Source organism: Balaenoptera ricei, chromosome 13 (genome assembly GCF_028023285.1).
Source record: "Balaenoptera ricei isolate mBalRic1 chromosome 13, mBalRic1.hap2, whole genome shotgun sequence".
NCBI classification, from domain to species: Eukaryota; Metazoa; Chordata; class Mammalia; order Artiodactyla; family Balaenopteridae; genus Balaenoptera; species Balaenoptera ricei.
In genome coordinates, this window is record NC_082651.1 from 64044416 (window position 1) to 64061616 (window position 17201).

At 39.7% G+C, this 17201-nt stretch overlaps 1 protein-coding gene across 6 annotated transcripts in view; it reads right to left on the minus strand.

Moving 5' to 3' along the window:
• SOCS5 (suppressor of cytokine signaling 5) overlaps window positions 1-12337 on the minus strand; it is a 60261-nt gene extending 47924 nt beyond the window's left edge. For 5 of the 6 annotated variants that reach the window (XM_059943409.1, XM_059943414.1, XM_059943411.1 and 2 more), the window contains exon 1: window positions 11804-11989. The gene's annotated coding sequence lies outside the window, so the exon portion shown is untranslated. Of the gene's footprint in view, window positions 1-11803; window positions 11990-12138 lie in introns of those variants that run through there. The other variant, XM_059943415.1, reaches the window with a different exon arrangement.
• Between the last annotated feature and the right edge of the window lie 4864 nt (window positions 12338-17201).

Genomic DNA, 17201 nt, shown 5'->3' on the forward strand with positions numbered 1-17201 from the left:
GGAGCTCTAAGCCTAACAACTTCCAGAGTTCACACAGGGCCAGGATCATTCAGTTTCCACCAGCTGGGATGAATAAACCTTGATGAACACATGGGGCAATCAAGTGAGACACAAGAAGGGGCATGCCTCAGTAATGGGCCCAAACTAGCCCTAAACTGAAAGCTATTCTAGAACTGCCCAAAACCAAAACCCAAAAAACCCTGAAAACAAAACTCAAAAGATCAATCTGATCCACAAAGCAACTGCCTGCCAGAATAAAACTTAATACTCAAGAAAGAAAGACAAAAAAAAAAAAAAAAAAAATCAAGGCAAATATTCAACACCATAACCCCCAAAGAAATCACCAGATGTATGAAAAAATAAGAAATGGTAACCTATAATCAGGATCCAGGAGTGGTAGGGATAAAGAGAATTTTAATACAAGGACTTCAAAATAGCTATTAGAAAAGAGTTCAAAGGCTTAAAGGAAAACATGGACATAATGAAAAAAAAGAAAAAAATCTTAACAGAGAAGTGGAAGTTATTTTTTTTAAATCAATGGTAATTCTAGAACTAAAAAAAAAAATAACACCTGATATAAAAATTTAACTTGATGGGTATAACAGCCTATTAGACAAAGGAGAATTTTTTAAAATCAGTGTGCTTGAAGACTGGGAAACACAAACTTTTCACGTTGAAAGAAAAGAAAAACGGATTAGAAGAAAAATGGAGAGAGCTTCAGTGACCTGTGAACTAATATTAAGTGGCTGAATGAACATATGCAGGACTGGAGTCTGAGGAGAAAAATACTTGGGAATTCAAAAATTCGAAGTTAGATAGCTAGAAATTTTACAAATATGATGAAAATAATACACCCACAGATCTAAGAAGCTCAATAAATCACAAGAATAAACACAAATAAAACCACACCAAGGAGCATCATAATAAAGTTGCTGAAAACCAGTGATAAAGAGAAAAATCATAAAAGCAGCCAAAGGGAAAACACATATTACATATGGGGAAACAAACATAAAAATCACCACAGAGTTCTTGTCAGAAGCTATGCATATGAGAAGATGGAGAATAACATTTTAAGGTGCTCAAAGGGGTAAAAAAAACCCCTGGAAACCTAGAATTCTGTAACTACTAACAATAACTTCCAAAACTGAAGGCAAAATGAGAGACAAAGTGGGGAGAGAGGGAAAGAGAGAGAAAGCTGCACTAAAAGAAATGTAAAAGGAAGCTTTTCAAGCAAAAGGAATATGATATTAGACACAAACTTGAATCTACACAAAGAAATGAAGATCTAAAGAAATGATTAAAATGAGACAAATATGGAAGACATTTTTCTCATTTTTAATTGTTCTAAAAGGTAACTGCCTGACAAAAGCAAAAAGATCAGCAACAGGGTTAAAACACACATTATCAAAATGTATGACAAAAAAGCACAAAAGATGGGAAGGAGAAATTGTAACATTATGTACGATTCTTGCATTACTCATGAAGTGGTATAATATTATTTGATGGCAGACTGTTATTAATTAACTATAAGGACTACCACTAAAAAATTTTTTAAGAGAAATATTTTATAAACAGAAAAAATAAAATGGAACCATAAAGAATAATCCATCCAAAAGAAGACAAGGAAAAAAGAACAAATAGTAAACAAATAGTAAGACAGTACATTTTAATCCAACCTTAATTACATTAAGTGTAAATGGTCTAAGCTAGTGGTAGGCAACCATTTTCTATAAAGAACCAGAAAATATTTTATGCTTTGGTCTCTGTCCCAGCTACTTAACCTTGCCACCTGTAGCACAAAAGCAACCACAAACAATATGTAAATGAATGAACATGACTATGTCCCAATAAAACTTTATTTACATAAACAGGTGGTAGAGTTTGGTCTGCCAGCCATAGTTTGCCAATTCCTGGTATAAACACACCAAATTAAAAGAGATATTGTCAGACTGGATAAAAAAGCAAGACCCAGCTACATGCTGTTTACAAGAAACCCACTTTAAATATAACGATACAGATAGGTTAAAAGTAAAAGGATGGAAGAAGATATACCATGCAAAATCAAAAGGACACAGAGACTTCAGAACAAGGGAAATTACCAGGAATAAAAAGGGACATTTCATGATGACATGGGGACCAATTCATTAACAAGACTTAACAATCCTAAATGTGCATGCACCTAACAGTGCTCTAACAGTGCTTGAAACATGAAACAAAATCTGATAGAACTGAAAAGAGAAACAGGGAAATCCAAAATTGTAGGTGAAAACTTCAACTCTGCTCTCTCAGTAATTGACAGAACAAGCAGGCAGAAAATTAGTAAAAATGTAGAAGATATACAAAGACCAACCTAACTTAATTGACATTTAGAGAGCATTCCACCCAGCAACAGGAGAATATACATTCTTCTCAAGTACACATTGAACATTCAGCAAGATATACCACGTGTTGGGCCATAAAACAATAAAAAAAGCTTAAATGGATTGAAATTATTAAGAGTTTGTTCTCTGATCACAATGGCATTAAATGAAAACACAGTAACAAAACACCTGGAAAATTCCAAATATTGGGAAATTATTTGGCAAAACTCTTTGAAACAACCCATGAATCAAAGAAAAATTATAAGAGAAATTAGGAACTATTTTGTATATAATGATAATGAAAATGTATAGCTTTAAGTGTTGATAATTTTTTTAAAAAATTAAAAATCAATGACCTAAGCTTTCACCTTAAAAGCTAGAAAAAGGAGAGCAAATTAAACCCAAGTATGGAGAAAGTAAGGAATTAGTAAAAGAGCTCAAATCATGAAATGGAAAACAGATAAACCACAGAGAAAATCAACAAAACCAAAAGTTGATTATATGAAAGGACTGAAGAAATTGATAACCCCTAGCTACACTAATCAGGAAGGAAAAGGAGAAAATGAATCCAATATCCAGGAATAAAAGGGAACATCAATACATATCCTACTCACATTAAAAGGAAATACTGTTTCATAAAATATATAATTTATTTTCAAGCTGATAAATTTGACAAGTTAGATGAAGTGGACAAATTCCTTGAAAGACACAAATTACCAAAACAGACACAAAAAGAAACAGAAAATCTGAACAGTCTTAGACCTATTCTTTTAAAAACTGAATCCTTAATTAAAAGCCTTTCCACGAAGAAAATTCCAGGTCCAGATGGCTTCATTGGTGAAGTCTACAAACATTTAAGGAAGAACATCAATTGCACCCAAACTCTTCCCTAAAAGAAAGGAAGCGGGAACACTGCTGGTAGGAGTGTAAAATGGAAAACCCACCTTGGAAATTGCTCTGTTAATTTCTCATGTTAAACACACCTATCCCATATACCCAGCAATTCCACTTCTAGGTATTCACCCACAAGTAAAGAATACATGTGTCACAAAAAGCCTATACAAGAATGTTCATAGCAGCTTTCCTCATAACAGTTGAAAACTAGAACAACTCTTTCCACAATAATAATAAACAAACTACAGTATATCCATACAATGCAACACTAGTCAGCAACTGAAAGGACCTAAACACTGTTACATGTAACATGGATGAATCTATATTTCAAACAAGAGCTTCATATAATTTGTATGCCCAGGAAAGTTTGAGAACTACGGGTATAGAAGTACATAATAAGAAAACAAAAAGAGAAAATATAAGGGATTTGGGTGGTATATAAATTAATCAGTGCCATATACATCATAACCTATATATAACAGTTGTCATCTTCCATAATTGCTTAATTGCTATTTAAATCATGTTACATACTCTTCTGTTCATGTTCAATTTTCTACTATGTGTTCAAGGAGTACTAACTCCAAATTTTAGTCTTCAATCATGTAACAACCCTAATTCCTCATTAACTCCATCCCAAACCGTGCATTTTAGATAAAGAGTCCTGTTCACCAGTTCCTTTGTTTTTTCTTAATGTTCTACTTCCTTGGTACATACTGTTTTCCCTCCCTCTTTAATAATGTTATTGTTACCTTTTGCTGCACAGCCTTGTCTTTCTACCTCCTTTAAAACTGAACCAAAAACTCATCTTTTCCACTAAGTGCTAAACCACCTCAGATTCTTTCCAAATTCCCTCAGCACTTGAAGACCTTGCTCCCAATAGATGTATTTATTTTACTGAATTTGGACATCACTTCTTAATGACTCACCAACTCCATCCCCTGGCTTAGAGAGTAGAACCTTTGGGGGAGAACTGAAAAGATTACAGTCCTCTTCAAGGTTCTTTCTCTTGTGCTGTTTTTACTTTTCTTTCTTGGAGTGCCATTTTATTTGCCAGAGCCTTGAGCTCCATAGGGCTGTAGGAGTAGGAGAGAAAGAGAGGCAAAGAGATGGTTGAATAGGGCTGATCTGGGCTAGATTTTAAAGAAGGTGAAAAAAGCCTTCAGGCTTCAAAATCTGTTCAGACTACCTCACCAGCTCAAGGAAGCAAAGAGAATTCCAAAAAGAGACTAAAGTGAAGAATAAGGAAGTGCATTTGTCTACAAATTCCCTGTTATGCTGATGGCCAGACAGGATGCGGTACAATATTTCAAGGACACTAAAATATTTCTGGCAGCAAATATTTCTATATATTCTTTATAAAGCTACGCGGTGGGGGTTTGACTGGAGGTGGGCAAAATTTAAAATACATATTTTAAAACGTCTACACTCTCAAACTTAGGGCCAGCACTGGCAGTTACTTTTTGTTCTGCATGCATTATTATTTAGGAATTATGGTCATTACTTGTCTAATTTCAAAACTTTCAACTATAAACATCATGCCTTCCAAATCACATCTATAAACTTAACCATGTTCCTGAGCTAGACCCGTTATTTCCAACTGATATCTTGTTATTACTTATCTAAAAAGTGTAACTACTTATCTGAAAGCAAACTTAGTATTCCCCTTCTCTCAAACTTGCACATATTATTCTCCTGCCAAGTCAGGAACCTTAGACTCGTCTTCAACTTCTATCACCTCCAAACACTAACCAAGTCTGGAGGACTTAAACTCCTAAATATCTCTGAAATCAGTGGTCTTGTTTCTATCCCTACTACAAATTCCTTAATCCAGACCATCATAATCTCGTTCCTGAACTAGGGCAGAGCCTTAAATGGCATCCTTGACTGTGATTTGCCTACCAGAGGCCAGAGAAAATGCCTCATTCATTCACCCTGCCATACGTATTCCTTGGTGAATAAATGTCTCAATTCTCTGTTCCTCCAGCCTGTACTCTTCATTACAGCTATAATCAGTTTTTAAAGAACCAAACTATTTGTATCACTTCCTCATCTATAAAACAAAATAAAAATACTAACTCCTACTATGGCATTTTGTTCCCATTCTACCTTGGTTCTAGTCTGATTTCCTAATTTTCTTTTGCACTCATTTTGACAGATCAAACTTCACCCTTTTCCTTAAACACACTATGCCCTTTTATTTTCAATAAATCTAGAATAAACAGTAACTCAGTGCAGCTTATTTTATTTTTATGAGCACCCTTATACAATTTAAAGCCATTAGCTAAACCTATACAGAAGTGAGGAAACAATCAGACAATACAGCCAACTCTCAATTAGCCTATTTTCATAGCCTTGTTAACATGGTCAGTGTAGACTACACGAAAAGTGAATAAAATGTTTCAACTACCTGCTGAGCTTTTTCCTTACCATAAATTAATGTTAAAAGTCTTCAGTTACAGACTTATAACCCTCCTTTTGATCAACAGGCACAAAGAGAACTACAACTCAATCTTCTTCACATCTATTCACTTCCTTTCTTTCATCTTTTAACACCTCCCTTCTCCACTTCTGCTGTTTCTCCTCTTGTACTTTTCTCTTCCTGCTACCTAAGTTTTCACAGCATCCTCTTTGTCCATCCTTCACAAGAGTATCAGTATTCCTCTATCCCTCTTACTGGTAGAACACTTAAAAATTTACAAAGCACTTTCACATTTACTTGGTTCTTAGAACCTCATTTTTGGGGGATTCCAAAATCAACAAATACAAAATATGTGTAACAGTTTCTATACAATACGTTACCCTTATAAGTAAAATATAAAATATTTTCTTATATTTTAACTCACATTTGAAGAAATTACAGTTCAAAAAAATACAGCTCAGTGATTCATCTAACACACTGGTACTCCCTCTGCTTACAACTCTACAACCTCTCCTCACCTGCTGTCTCTTAAGACACAGCTCAGGCCTTCCCGTACTCCCAGAGCAAGAACGTTAAGCCTGTTTCAATGCTATCCTAATGTTTTCACACCAGTCTTTCAGACCACTAGAAGAACCCAGGTCTCTGGACGCCTACTCTGTAGTCTTTTCCACCAAAAACTATTTTCTTTGTTAATGTTACCCTTATTAATGCCCATTAATGATCCAGCATTTTATAAAGGCAACAGGAGAAACATTTTATGGGCAGCCAGCACTGCAGATAAGACTGTACACCAAAACATCCCTAGATTTCCTTAACAATCAAGAATTTAAGGAATGTCTCTAAATCCTCTCAAAATATCTAGATACTACCTCTTGTTGTAATGACATCCAAAGTTGCCACAGCAAAGAAGTAAAACGACATTTCATAAACTCTAAATTAAACAATTACAAGTTTTAAGAGCTGCCTTCTAATATCCCGGAAATGTTTAGGGTTAACAATCAAAAGACCAGGGCCTTAGTCCCAATTGTACCACATATTGGCCAACTTGGGAAAGTCACTTAACCTCCCTGAATCAAATTTCCTCTTTGATAAAACTGGATAATGCCACCCACCTTTCAGAACTGTTAAGAGAATTAAATCAAAGAATGATTGCAAATCACTTGGCCTGGAACATAACAGTCAAAAAATGGTAACCCCTTTTATAATTATTTTCACGTACAACATCATTCTTGTTTTCAGAACCATGTCCCACAACACTCAACATGTTCTTCCTCGGACTTTGTAGCCAGCCAGTAACTACAATAAATGCCTTCAAGGAAGTTATCTCCATGACTTCTGGATCCCCTTCCTGGGTCACAACTCAGCCTCTAAATATAATTTAGACTATCTCACTCTCTAACATCTCTAACTCTCACTCTCTAACATCTACATTGAAGCTAAGAAAGTAGTTTGCATGGGCTGTATCTACTCAGTCCATGTACCCATGAATTTTCAATATGACTAACAGGCAATTCATAAGCCATAATTATTTTTTTTAACATCTTTATTGGAGTATAATTGCTTTACAATGGTGTGTTACTTTCTGCTTTATAACAAAGTGAATCAGCTATACATATACATATATCCCCATATCTCCTCCCTCTTGCATCTCCCTCCCTCCCACCCTCCCTATCCCACCCCTCTAGGTGGTCACAAAGCACCGAGCTGATCTCCCTGTGCTATGCGGCTGCTTCCCACTATCTATTTTACATTTGGTAGTGTATATACGTCCATGCCACTCTCTCACTTTGTCCCAGCTTACCCTTCCCCCTCCCTGTGTCCTCAAGTCCATTCTCTACATCTGCGTCTTTATTCCTGTCCTGCCCCTAGGTTTTTCAGAACCATTTTTTTTTAGACTCCATATATATGTTTATTATTTTTAAATATATAAAGAAAATCAACTTAATGAAAAACTGAGCAACGGTTGGTTGTTTTTTATTATAGCACGGTATTTACGGTATCTTTTGAAACCATATTTAACTAAATATTTTATTCACGTAATTAGATTATGTAATAGACGTGAAGAAAAGATCTGCATGTCTAAGTTCTGCAAAATTCCTAAAAGCATGTCACGAGGCCAAAAATGGCCAACAAATTGTAATAATTTCATAATCTTTATTAAAACAATTTATCAGAAGAAGATTAGGAGCTGGTCACTCTCAAACATTAAAATTCTGTATCAATGAAAGAAAAAAAAATGACTGGAAGCTTTTGATGGCTCCACGTAACTCTCTTAGCCCTGCTGGTTAGCATCACTTCAGAGTAAAGGGACGTATTTATCATCTGAAGTACCACCAACAGAATGCCTGCCTGAGATCTAAAACAAAATAGGAAAAATCAACTACTGGCATAATAAAGATGCTTTTGAGCTATAACCTGTTTCTGATTTTAATCTCAAACCTGTAAAATGGGCTCAATTCAATGAAACTCTAAAAATAAGGGCAATTTTGAAATATTATGTGATATACATTTTAAAAATAACTGAAATTAATGTTAAAAAAAAAGAGGTATAAAAAAAAGTAAGCTCATGTGTGACAGCTGGTAAGAAGCTACGTGGAGGTACAGATGGTAAAGATGTTGTGAGAAGGAAAGACCACAAACATGCGGGAGAATAAAAGTTAAGAGGACTGTAAATGGAAGACGAGCTGCTATAAAATCAGCTGCAGAACCTGATAAGGAAGAACTCCAGAATATCCAGGAGAAGAAATCCACCACTGTCACCATAAAGCACATTTGCTAAACCACATGTTCTTGAGACTAACTAGGCCTGGACTATAGCAAATCAAAAAGAACGAAACGTTACAAAATTGGAGCTAAGCAAATTTTATCACTAAAACCTAACAGTTTAATGAATGAAGTCATCAAAATATTCACTTAACAGAAAACAAGGCTCAATGATTTTCTCAAGGTTCCATTGGGAGAAAGGGGTTGCAAATAATAATAGACCTTATAAAGCCCTGGTTTCCTCAGCTAAGTTTGACCAGTAGGACTCCAGAACTCACTGTATTTTCAGTAGAATATCTGCAAATCAATTATTAACATTTTAATTCTAGAATAATGAAACTGCAACAGGGTCTCCCAATGACATTCAGAAAAACAGCCACCTTCACTCTAACTTGATAGGTACACCTAATTCAAGGTCCAAGGTGAGCAGAGTAAGGACTAAAAAAAATAATAAATGAGGGCATCATTTGCACTAAGTGCCCCTTAAAGCAGACTGTTATTTATAAAATAAATATGATAAATACTGATCATGTATTTATCTGGGAATTTTCTGTAGCCACAAAGTGACTTCATTAACAGCAAGGAAACAAATGAGCATACAAGTACCTGTACATACCTAATGAACATTACAAATAATATCTAGTATTTGTTGCACCCTTTCTCTGTGCTAAGGAAACACTTTTAATCCTCACCAATACCCTATTGAGGTGGGTACTTTTATTAACCTCACTTTACATGTGAGGAAACCTAGGTACATAATGGTTAAATAACTTGCCAAGGATCATAATGTTAATTATACAAATCCAGTCTTTACTACAACTATGATCAAAATCATGTTTTCGTAAGTATCATGTAATTCTACTACTGCTCTTTGCAAAGGTACCAAAACCCATTTTAACGTAACAAAACCCCCACACTTCCTTAAAATAATAATTTTTGTATAATTTATCTTGAAAATACTAGAGCCTTTTGAATTCTGAGAAATTTTTAAGCAATTAATTTTTAGCATAAAAGTTAAAGCACACTAGCCTACTCTAAGAAGTTCATCCAATACTTCAATCTAGATGACAGTTTGTCTCTTCCCAATAAGAGGGGAACATCAGCACTTCCACTAACACTGCAGCATACTGTTTTAAACTTTGCAATAAAAGCTCATCTTGTTTTATGTCATTTCATGCATAAAACTAGTCAACCCAAACCTCTCTATCCTTAGAAGGGAACAACATCACCCATAATCCTAAAACCACTTACAGTTGGCACTAGAATGCTTTAGAAATAAACAATGTGAATGTCATAAAGTAGAAAAACCCTGGACTAAAGTTCAGAGACCTGCCCACCAATCCTGGCTCGTCGCTAGCTAGCATTTTAGTCCCTTCCACTGGTCTGGGTCTCGGTCTCCTGATCTGCAACATAATCATATCCATGGTCTACTCTTCCAGCTCTAAAAGAAATGTGACTCATACACATACATCTTTTTTCCAAGCTTCCCATTCTCATTCTGTTTAGTTATTACCACTACTTTGCAGGCATTAAGCGTTATTTTTCCTTAGTTTTACAATGGGAGAAAACAGCCCATTCTAAACAAAGGTGATAGGAGAAAGCCTTCCTGACCACTGGTTTGCCATAGATGAGTCTGAAGGTGCATAATGTAAAAGCTATTATAATGTTAAAAGGTGTTAGGTTTCAATATTTTAGGCTACTGTTTTGTGTGCCAGTACATTCTCCCTAAAGACGGATAGTAAAATTCAAGGACAATAGGGAGAAAAAATTTAATTATCCATTATTTATTCAATAACTAAGAAGGTGCCAACTGAATATATTAACACCTTTTTGCAAAAATGTTTTCTCTGATGAATTACATTTTATAGCAAAGGGAAAATACAATCTACAAAATTTTCTCATACATGTTTAAGTGCTCCCTCTAAAAAAAAAGCTTTTATTTTGTAAATTGTGAGGAACTAGTAAGATAACATATATGATTAAGAAAAGATTAAAAAGCTAGCTGTGCAATTCTTAGCTTCCTCTTCTCAGTGACATGAAGCACCTCGTGGGCTGCCACAGAGGTGGATTCTGTGGACCAACCCTGGTATGCATTTTCTATGTTCTTAACTCTCAAGGGCGTTATGCAAATACAAGATTATTAAAATTAAACTAAGCATCTGACATTAAGATTCCCAAATTTGCATACTGCTTTCTAGAGCTGCTAGCTTACCAACATCTGCCCAGTTCAACACTTAAAAAAGTTAAAATTGCATGACCTTGTAAAGAAACAGTTAAAAGCAAGGGAAAGAAAGCATGTGAATTACTTATTAATCTTCTAGAATAAATGCCAATAGCAAACTGTAATAATACAGTCCAGTCTAAATGTTAAATTGGAAGTAAGCCACTGCTATGGATGGAGAGACCTGAAGAAAGGATCTTCAGCAGATGGAGAAGCTGCTACAAGAATTTCAAGGTGCAGTTTGAGAATCTCCAGCAAAACTAGTAACTGGTAAAACACCATCGAACGCATACATACCTTTTAAAATAAAAGATAACTGCCAAGGTCCACCTTTTGGTTGGAATGCCGAAAGAAAATGTCAGAAATCACCTCGTGACTCCAATACCCCGGCCTCTCAAAGTTCAGAACCAAGCAAGTTGTGTGCTTAAACTGCTTCTGAGCATCCTTTTTTAAATGCAACTCCCTCTCCAGAAAGTCGCTTCGCTTCAGCTGCTTGAATCCCCAAATCCCAGCACCAAAGAATCTGAGGACCCCAAGTAGTTGCAGAGGGTCTTCCAGCGCCCGCCTGCGCATCCCTTTCCACCTCGGGTTAAACTCCGGAGGTGCTCCAGTCACTTCCCCCATCCAAGCTCCCCAGTTCCCTCTCTCATCTCCGGATGAACCTCTCTTCTCGTCGACCTTGAGGACCCCCGGATCGGAGCCTTAGAGCCCCAAGTGACTTGGCGGGTGCCTCCTCCCCTGCAGCGCGCGCAAATGCCCCACAGTCTCCGGTGACCTCCCCCCCGATTCACCACGACCCATATCACGAACGCCCTCCGGCTAGCCCGGAGCGACCCCCTTCCTCTTAGGGGCCCTACGTTCCTCCAACCAGAAAAACAATTCAACGAAATGCATCAAGAGCCCACTGAGCGCAAGCTCCCACTACGCGCCGCACGGTCTGCACGGGGCTTGCGGCCCGGGTCCGCCGTCCCCCGCCCGTCGTCCTCTTCTCGGCCAGAGGGCCGGCGCTGCCTCCGCCCGGGGTGTGGAGGCGCCGGCCGGAGGCGGACTGCGCCGGGCGCGAGCACCGGGGGCCGGAGAGGCGGCCGCTAACGGCTGTGCGGGGGCCGGGGAGCACTCAAGGGCCGGGCCACCGGGAACACTCACCGGTCGGGGCGCGCGGGGCGGCCTCATCCAGGGGCACCTGCGGCCAGGCAGGACGGGCCCGGACGGCGCAGTCACCGAGAGGGCGAGCCCGCCCGCCCGCCGGTCCCGTCCCGTTCCCTCCGACTGCCCGAGCGGGTGCAGTCTCGCTTCCTCCGGACGGAGTCCGGGGACCCCAGCTCCGCCGGATGCCCCCGCCAAGCCCCCACCCCTTTCCCCGGCCACCTCCCCCTCTTCACCCTTTCCCCCTCCCCCCCTCCCCCCAACCCCCACCGGAATGGAAAATACCTCCCGGGGCGGGGGGCGGAGGGGGCACGCCTCTCTGAAGGGCAGCCTACCGTGACCAATAGCAGGCGGGGCTCTGGAGGGGCGGGATTCCTAACGGCCAATCCAAAGGCGTGTAGGTGAAGGCCGAAGGAGGGAGGCAGGGAGCGAGAGCGGGGAGGCCCGGGAGTCAGGGAGGTCCGGCCGCTCGGGTGCGCGCTGTGCGCGGCTGCCATTTTGGAGTCGGGCCGCTGCGACGGCGGCCGGGTCTGGCCCGGGGGAAAGGGAGGAGCCAGTCAGGTGGGAGAGAGGGGGTCACGTGAGCTTGAGAGGCGGGATAAGGCAGGCTGCGGCCGGAGGGGAGGGGTTGGCGGCGGCGAGTCACGGGGGCTGAAGAGGGTCACGTGGTCGGAGAAGGTCCAGAGGTGGGCTTGGGGGCGGAAGGTCAACCTTGAGGTGGGAGAAGCAGGAAAGCTTTGTCCCTGGTTTCAACTCTGTTAGGGAAAAGGAAAGGAAAAATGTTGAATGGAGGGCGTGAGTGCCCGGTCGGAAAATGTGAATGAGTCTCCCTAGCTCCCTCCAGCAAGGAGCCTCCCTGTTACTAAATTCCAAGATCCACGGGAACCAGGGCACTTTAATTCAAGCATTCCCATCCCCACTCCCAGCTGTCACAAACGTGACTCAATGATCAGATGGAGGAGTGTCTCCCACTTTTTGCTTGCACTTTGTATGGAAGGGCCCCCGCCCTAGAAATGGCTGAAAGAATAAAAGCGTAGTTGAGGCATTGTGCCGACGCCAGGGCAGGCCATCTGGCCTTACAGAAGCCTTGTCGTCATTCACAAACTTACCCGCCACTTCTGTGTTAGACATACCCCTGATCGTATTACAACGCCTCCAGACAGAACAAAACAAAGTTGACTATGAGACCCTGTCTAGTTCTCATCCTTATTTCAATTCATGCTTCCAGTACAGACTAAATTATACTCCTTACTAACCCACTGAAAGTGCTTCTCTTAAGGCTACCAGTGACATCCATATGATCGAGTTCAAGGATCACTTTTTCGTTCTTATATGATCTCTTTTGCAGTTGATTCTATGGACTACATCCTTTCTCTCCTCCCCAATGTACCCCTCACCCCAGTTTACCTAAGACCATAAACCCTCAGATTGTATTTCTCTTCAGTTAACCTTTATAAATCGGTTCTGTGTTGGCTTTTTAAGAGAGTCCCAGGATCTGATCCTCAGTTGGTGCATAGTCATTCTACTGCACGCTAGGTGGTCTAACCATTTTGATGGCTGAGTGTACCTTTAATGAGATCCTGATCTGCATACCTAAGTGCTTTTGGATATCTCCACTTGAATCTAATCTTGACATATCCAAATCAGAACTCAAATACTGTACTAAGAAGACCACAAACCTGCTCCTTCCCATCTGTTCTTTATCTTCTTTGATAACATTACCATTCATTCACTTAAACCAGAATCTGCGAGCAGTCCTCCAGGCTACTCCTTCACTGCTGTAATACTTCCCTACCCCTTTGAACTTTGTCATGCTGATTATATTTACTAAATGCCCTTTTGTCTCAATTTCTACAGCCACTGCCTCACCTGGGCCATTTATTCATTAGCCCAGTATTTACTAAGCATTTTACAATGTGCCAGGCATTTTTTGAGGTGCTCAGGATATAGTGGTGAACAAAACGGACAAAGTTCCTGAGTAGGGTGAGACAAAGTATATATGAGTAAATTAGCAAATAAATAATTCAGGGGTGATACCCCAGTGTTCATAGCAGCACTATTTACAATAGCCAGGACATGAAAGCAACCTAAATGTCCATCAACAGAGGAATGGATAAAGATGTGGTACTATATACAATGGAATATTACTCAGCCATAAAGAGGAACGAAATTGGGTCGTTTGTAGAGATGTGGATGGACCTAGAGAATGTCGTACGGAGTGAAGTAAGTCAGAAAGAGAAAAACAAATATATTAACGCATATTTGTGGAATCTAGAAAAATGGTACAGATGATCTTATTTGCAAAGCAGAAATAAAGACACAGATGTAGAGAACAAATGTATGGATTCCAAGGGGGTAAGAGGGGGTGGTGGGAGGAATCGGGAGATTGGGATTGACACATACACAGTATTGATATTATATATAAAATAGATAACTAATGAGAACATACTGTATAGCACAGGGAACTCTACTTAGTGTACTGTGGTGACCTAAACGGGAAGGAAATCCAAAAAAGAGGGGATATATGTATATGTATAGCTGATTCACTTTGCTGTACAGCAGAAACTAACACAACATTGTAAAGCAACTATACTTCAATAAAAATTAATTAAAAAAATAAATAAGCTATATTTCTTAAGGAAAAAAATAATTCAGGGGTGATATGTGCTATAAAGATCCCCCCCCGACCCAGAAAAACAGGGAAACCTGCAAGAACCTCCTGAAGTTGTTGCCCAGCTCTTCGCGTCAATCTCCCCCAGCCCGCTCCCCCATGCCCCTCGGCCTCCCCACCCTGCTCAACACCTTCTCATCCTTTCCTCTTATTCTCGAAGAAAAGATGGCCCTGATCCTTTCAACTGGAGTGATTTTCTTTCCTTTCATCTGCCAGGACTTCCCTCTATCTTTATGTTACAGCTGCCTTAATACAAATCCCCCAACTAGGAGATAAGCTACTTTGAGGGCAGGGATCACACCTTATACATTTTTGTGCCTCCACAGGGCCTTGGCTCAGAATAGGTGCTCACAAAATGCATGTTGAAATGAACTGGTGAATCCCCTGACCCCTGAATCAGGCTGCCACAGAAGCATCTCCAGCCCAATCAGAATGGAAGGTCAGTGAGCTCATCTATTAGAGTGTAGAGGCAGTGATGCCTCATGGCAGGGGGCAGGGTAATAATGAATGAGATTACCTCTGTTGGTCCCTTCCAGGCCTGGGATTCCATGATGCTGTGCCCCATGTCGCGCAGGAGTTGCATCATAAGCACTACTTTACTTGACAGTGCCTAGTACATGTGGGCAATTTAAAAGTATTCTTTGTTTCTGATGACGAGCTTCAAACCCAGAGCACTCTGGGTGAATTGCCAGGAGAGGCCCTGCAGGAGAAGGATTGCAGTTGCCACTTGACTCTATTTCCAGGCCCTTGGGTATTGCACCCCAACAGGGAGTGAGATGTTGCCAGTTCCGACATAGTCATTGTAATTAAACCCAAGTTCTGGCAAAGGGCGGTGCGTAATTATGAAGTATTATTATGGTTTTTATCATTATTAGGCACCCAGCTGCCCAGCCCAGAAAACCACAGTAGTAAAACACAGAGAAGCCAAGCTCCTCTCCCAGCTGGCATGAATCAATACCAGGTGTATTGGCACACAGTCCTGCAGCTCCGCTCATCAAAATGAAACCTTCTGTCCCCTCTTTTTGGCAAGATAAAATTTTAAATGAATGAAAAGAGGAAATGTAAAGAAAGACCTTTGCCACCACCTCTAAATGGAGTTCCTGTTTTTCCATGTCCCCTGAATGATCTCTTCTCATCTACATATTTATTGTGTAAATCTTTTTCAACTTTATCCTTGACCTGCCAGCTTTCTAAACATCATTCTACAATGTCTCAAGAGGATGTATTAGTTAGGGTGGGAGTACAGAGTGCAGAAAAGAGTGCTTTTACTTTCAAGAAACTTATAATACAGACTAAATAATTCAGCAGGTATAGTCAGGCTTGACAAGGCATCTGCCTTTTATTGAGCGCCTACTCAATGCCATACTTGGCATTTTCACATATGCTAACTGACTTGATCCACACCACCCTGCAAGGTGGGTTTTATTATCCTTATTTTCTTCAAGGTCTCCAAGACTTAGTGACAGAACTGAGATTCTAACATAAATATGCAAATTTGGTGACTGTATACTCATGGTAGATGTGTCCACACTGGGAGATGAATATAGGTATCAGATACCACCTCCTTCTGTCAAATTAAAAATGGTTTTTTGAACAAAATAGATTTTAAGCTGAGCATTGAAAGGACAATTCAGAAGTGATGCTGAGGGAATGGTGCCAAACAAGGAGGCCAAATTGGCCATAAGCCTAAAATCAATCAATAAGGAGAAAGATTTCTTGTTCAGTGATGAGTCATATTATATTCTTCAAGTACCTTTATTATCTCAGTTCTTCCAAATGAGGAAGTCAACCCAGGTGGTACAAGGGTGGGCTGAGGATGGAGGAGGGTGGTTTGGGGAGGGAATAAGTTTTTGAATGGAGGACTCCCAAATGGCCCATAAACTGGCACATCGGGCACTGGCTTCTGAAACAACTGGAACCGTGGCAGCTTTCCCTGCTGCCTATCAGTTGTTTTTAACTGATGTATGTAGAACAATTTCTCATTCTCTTATTTCTTCTAAAACAATTGATTAACAATTTTTTAAAAACTATTTAGCACTATGTTGTACAAGGCAGTTCACTTCTATTTTTAGTGGGGTTTTTTTCAAGGAGTTTAAGATTCAATAAAATGAACCTGTTTAAAGTGTACAGTTTGATCTGTTTTGAGACACGTATACCCTTGTAACCACTATTGTAATCATGAAATAGAACATTTACATCACCCCCAAAAAGTTCCCTTGTGCCCCTTTTGCAGTTGGAATTTTAATACAACTTATATTTTGGTTACTCTAAATCTAGATCGCCAGCTTCAACCTCGCTTTCAAATTCTAGGCCCGTACTTTTAGCTACCTACTTGACATATCTACCTGGATACTACACACAGGTACCTCAAATCAAACAGGACGAAAAGATAAAGCAAGTGCTTTATCTTAGCTACAAGAAAACCCCCCTCTCCTACTTCCAATTCCCTTCTCAAATCATTTTTCTGTATTCTTCAATTTGGCTGAGGTAGTCATCATCCACTGAGTCATATAAGCTAGAAAATTTAAAAAACCATCTTCACTCTTCCCTCTCTTCAACCTCCCAAAAAAGTGATTCTACTTCACACAAACATTTTGTAATCAGTCCTTTCCATTTCCAGTATCCCCATTCAGACACATCTCACTTGCACAATCACAAAAAAACTCCTGACTAGTTTCTTCATGATCCAATTCATCCACCAATCTGCCACTCTAATTTTCCTCTGAA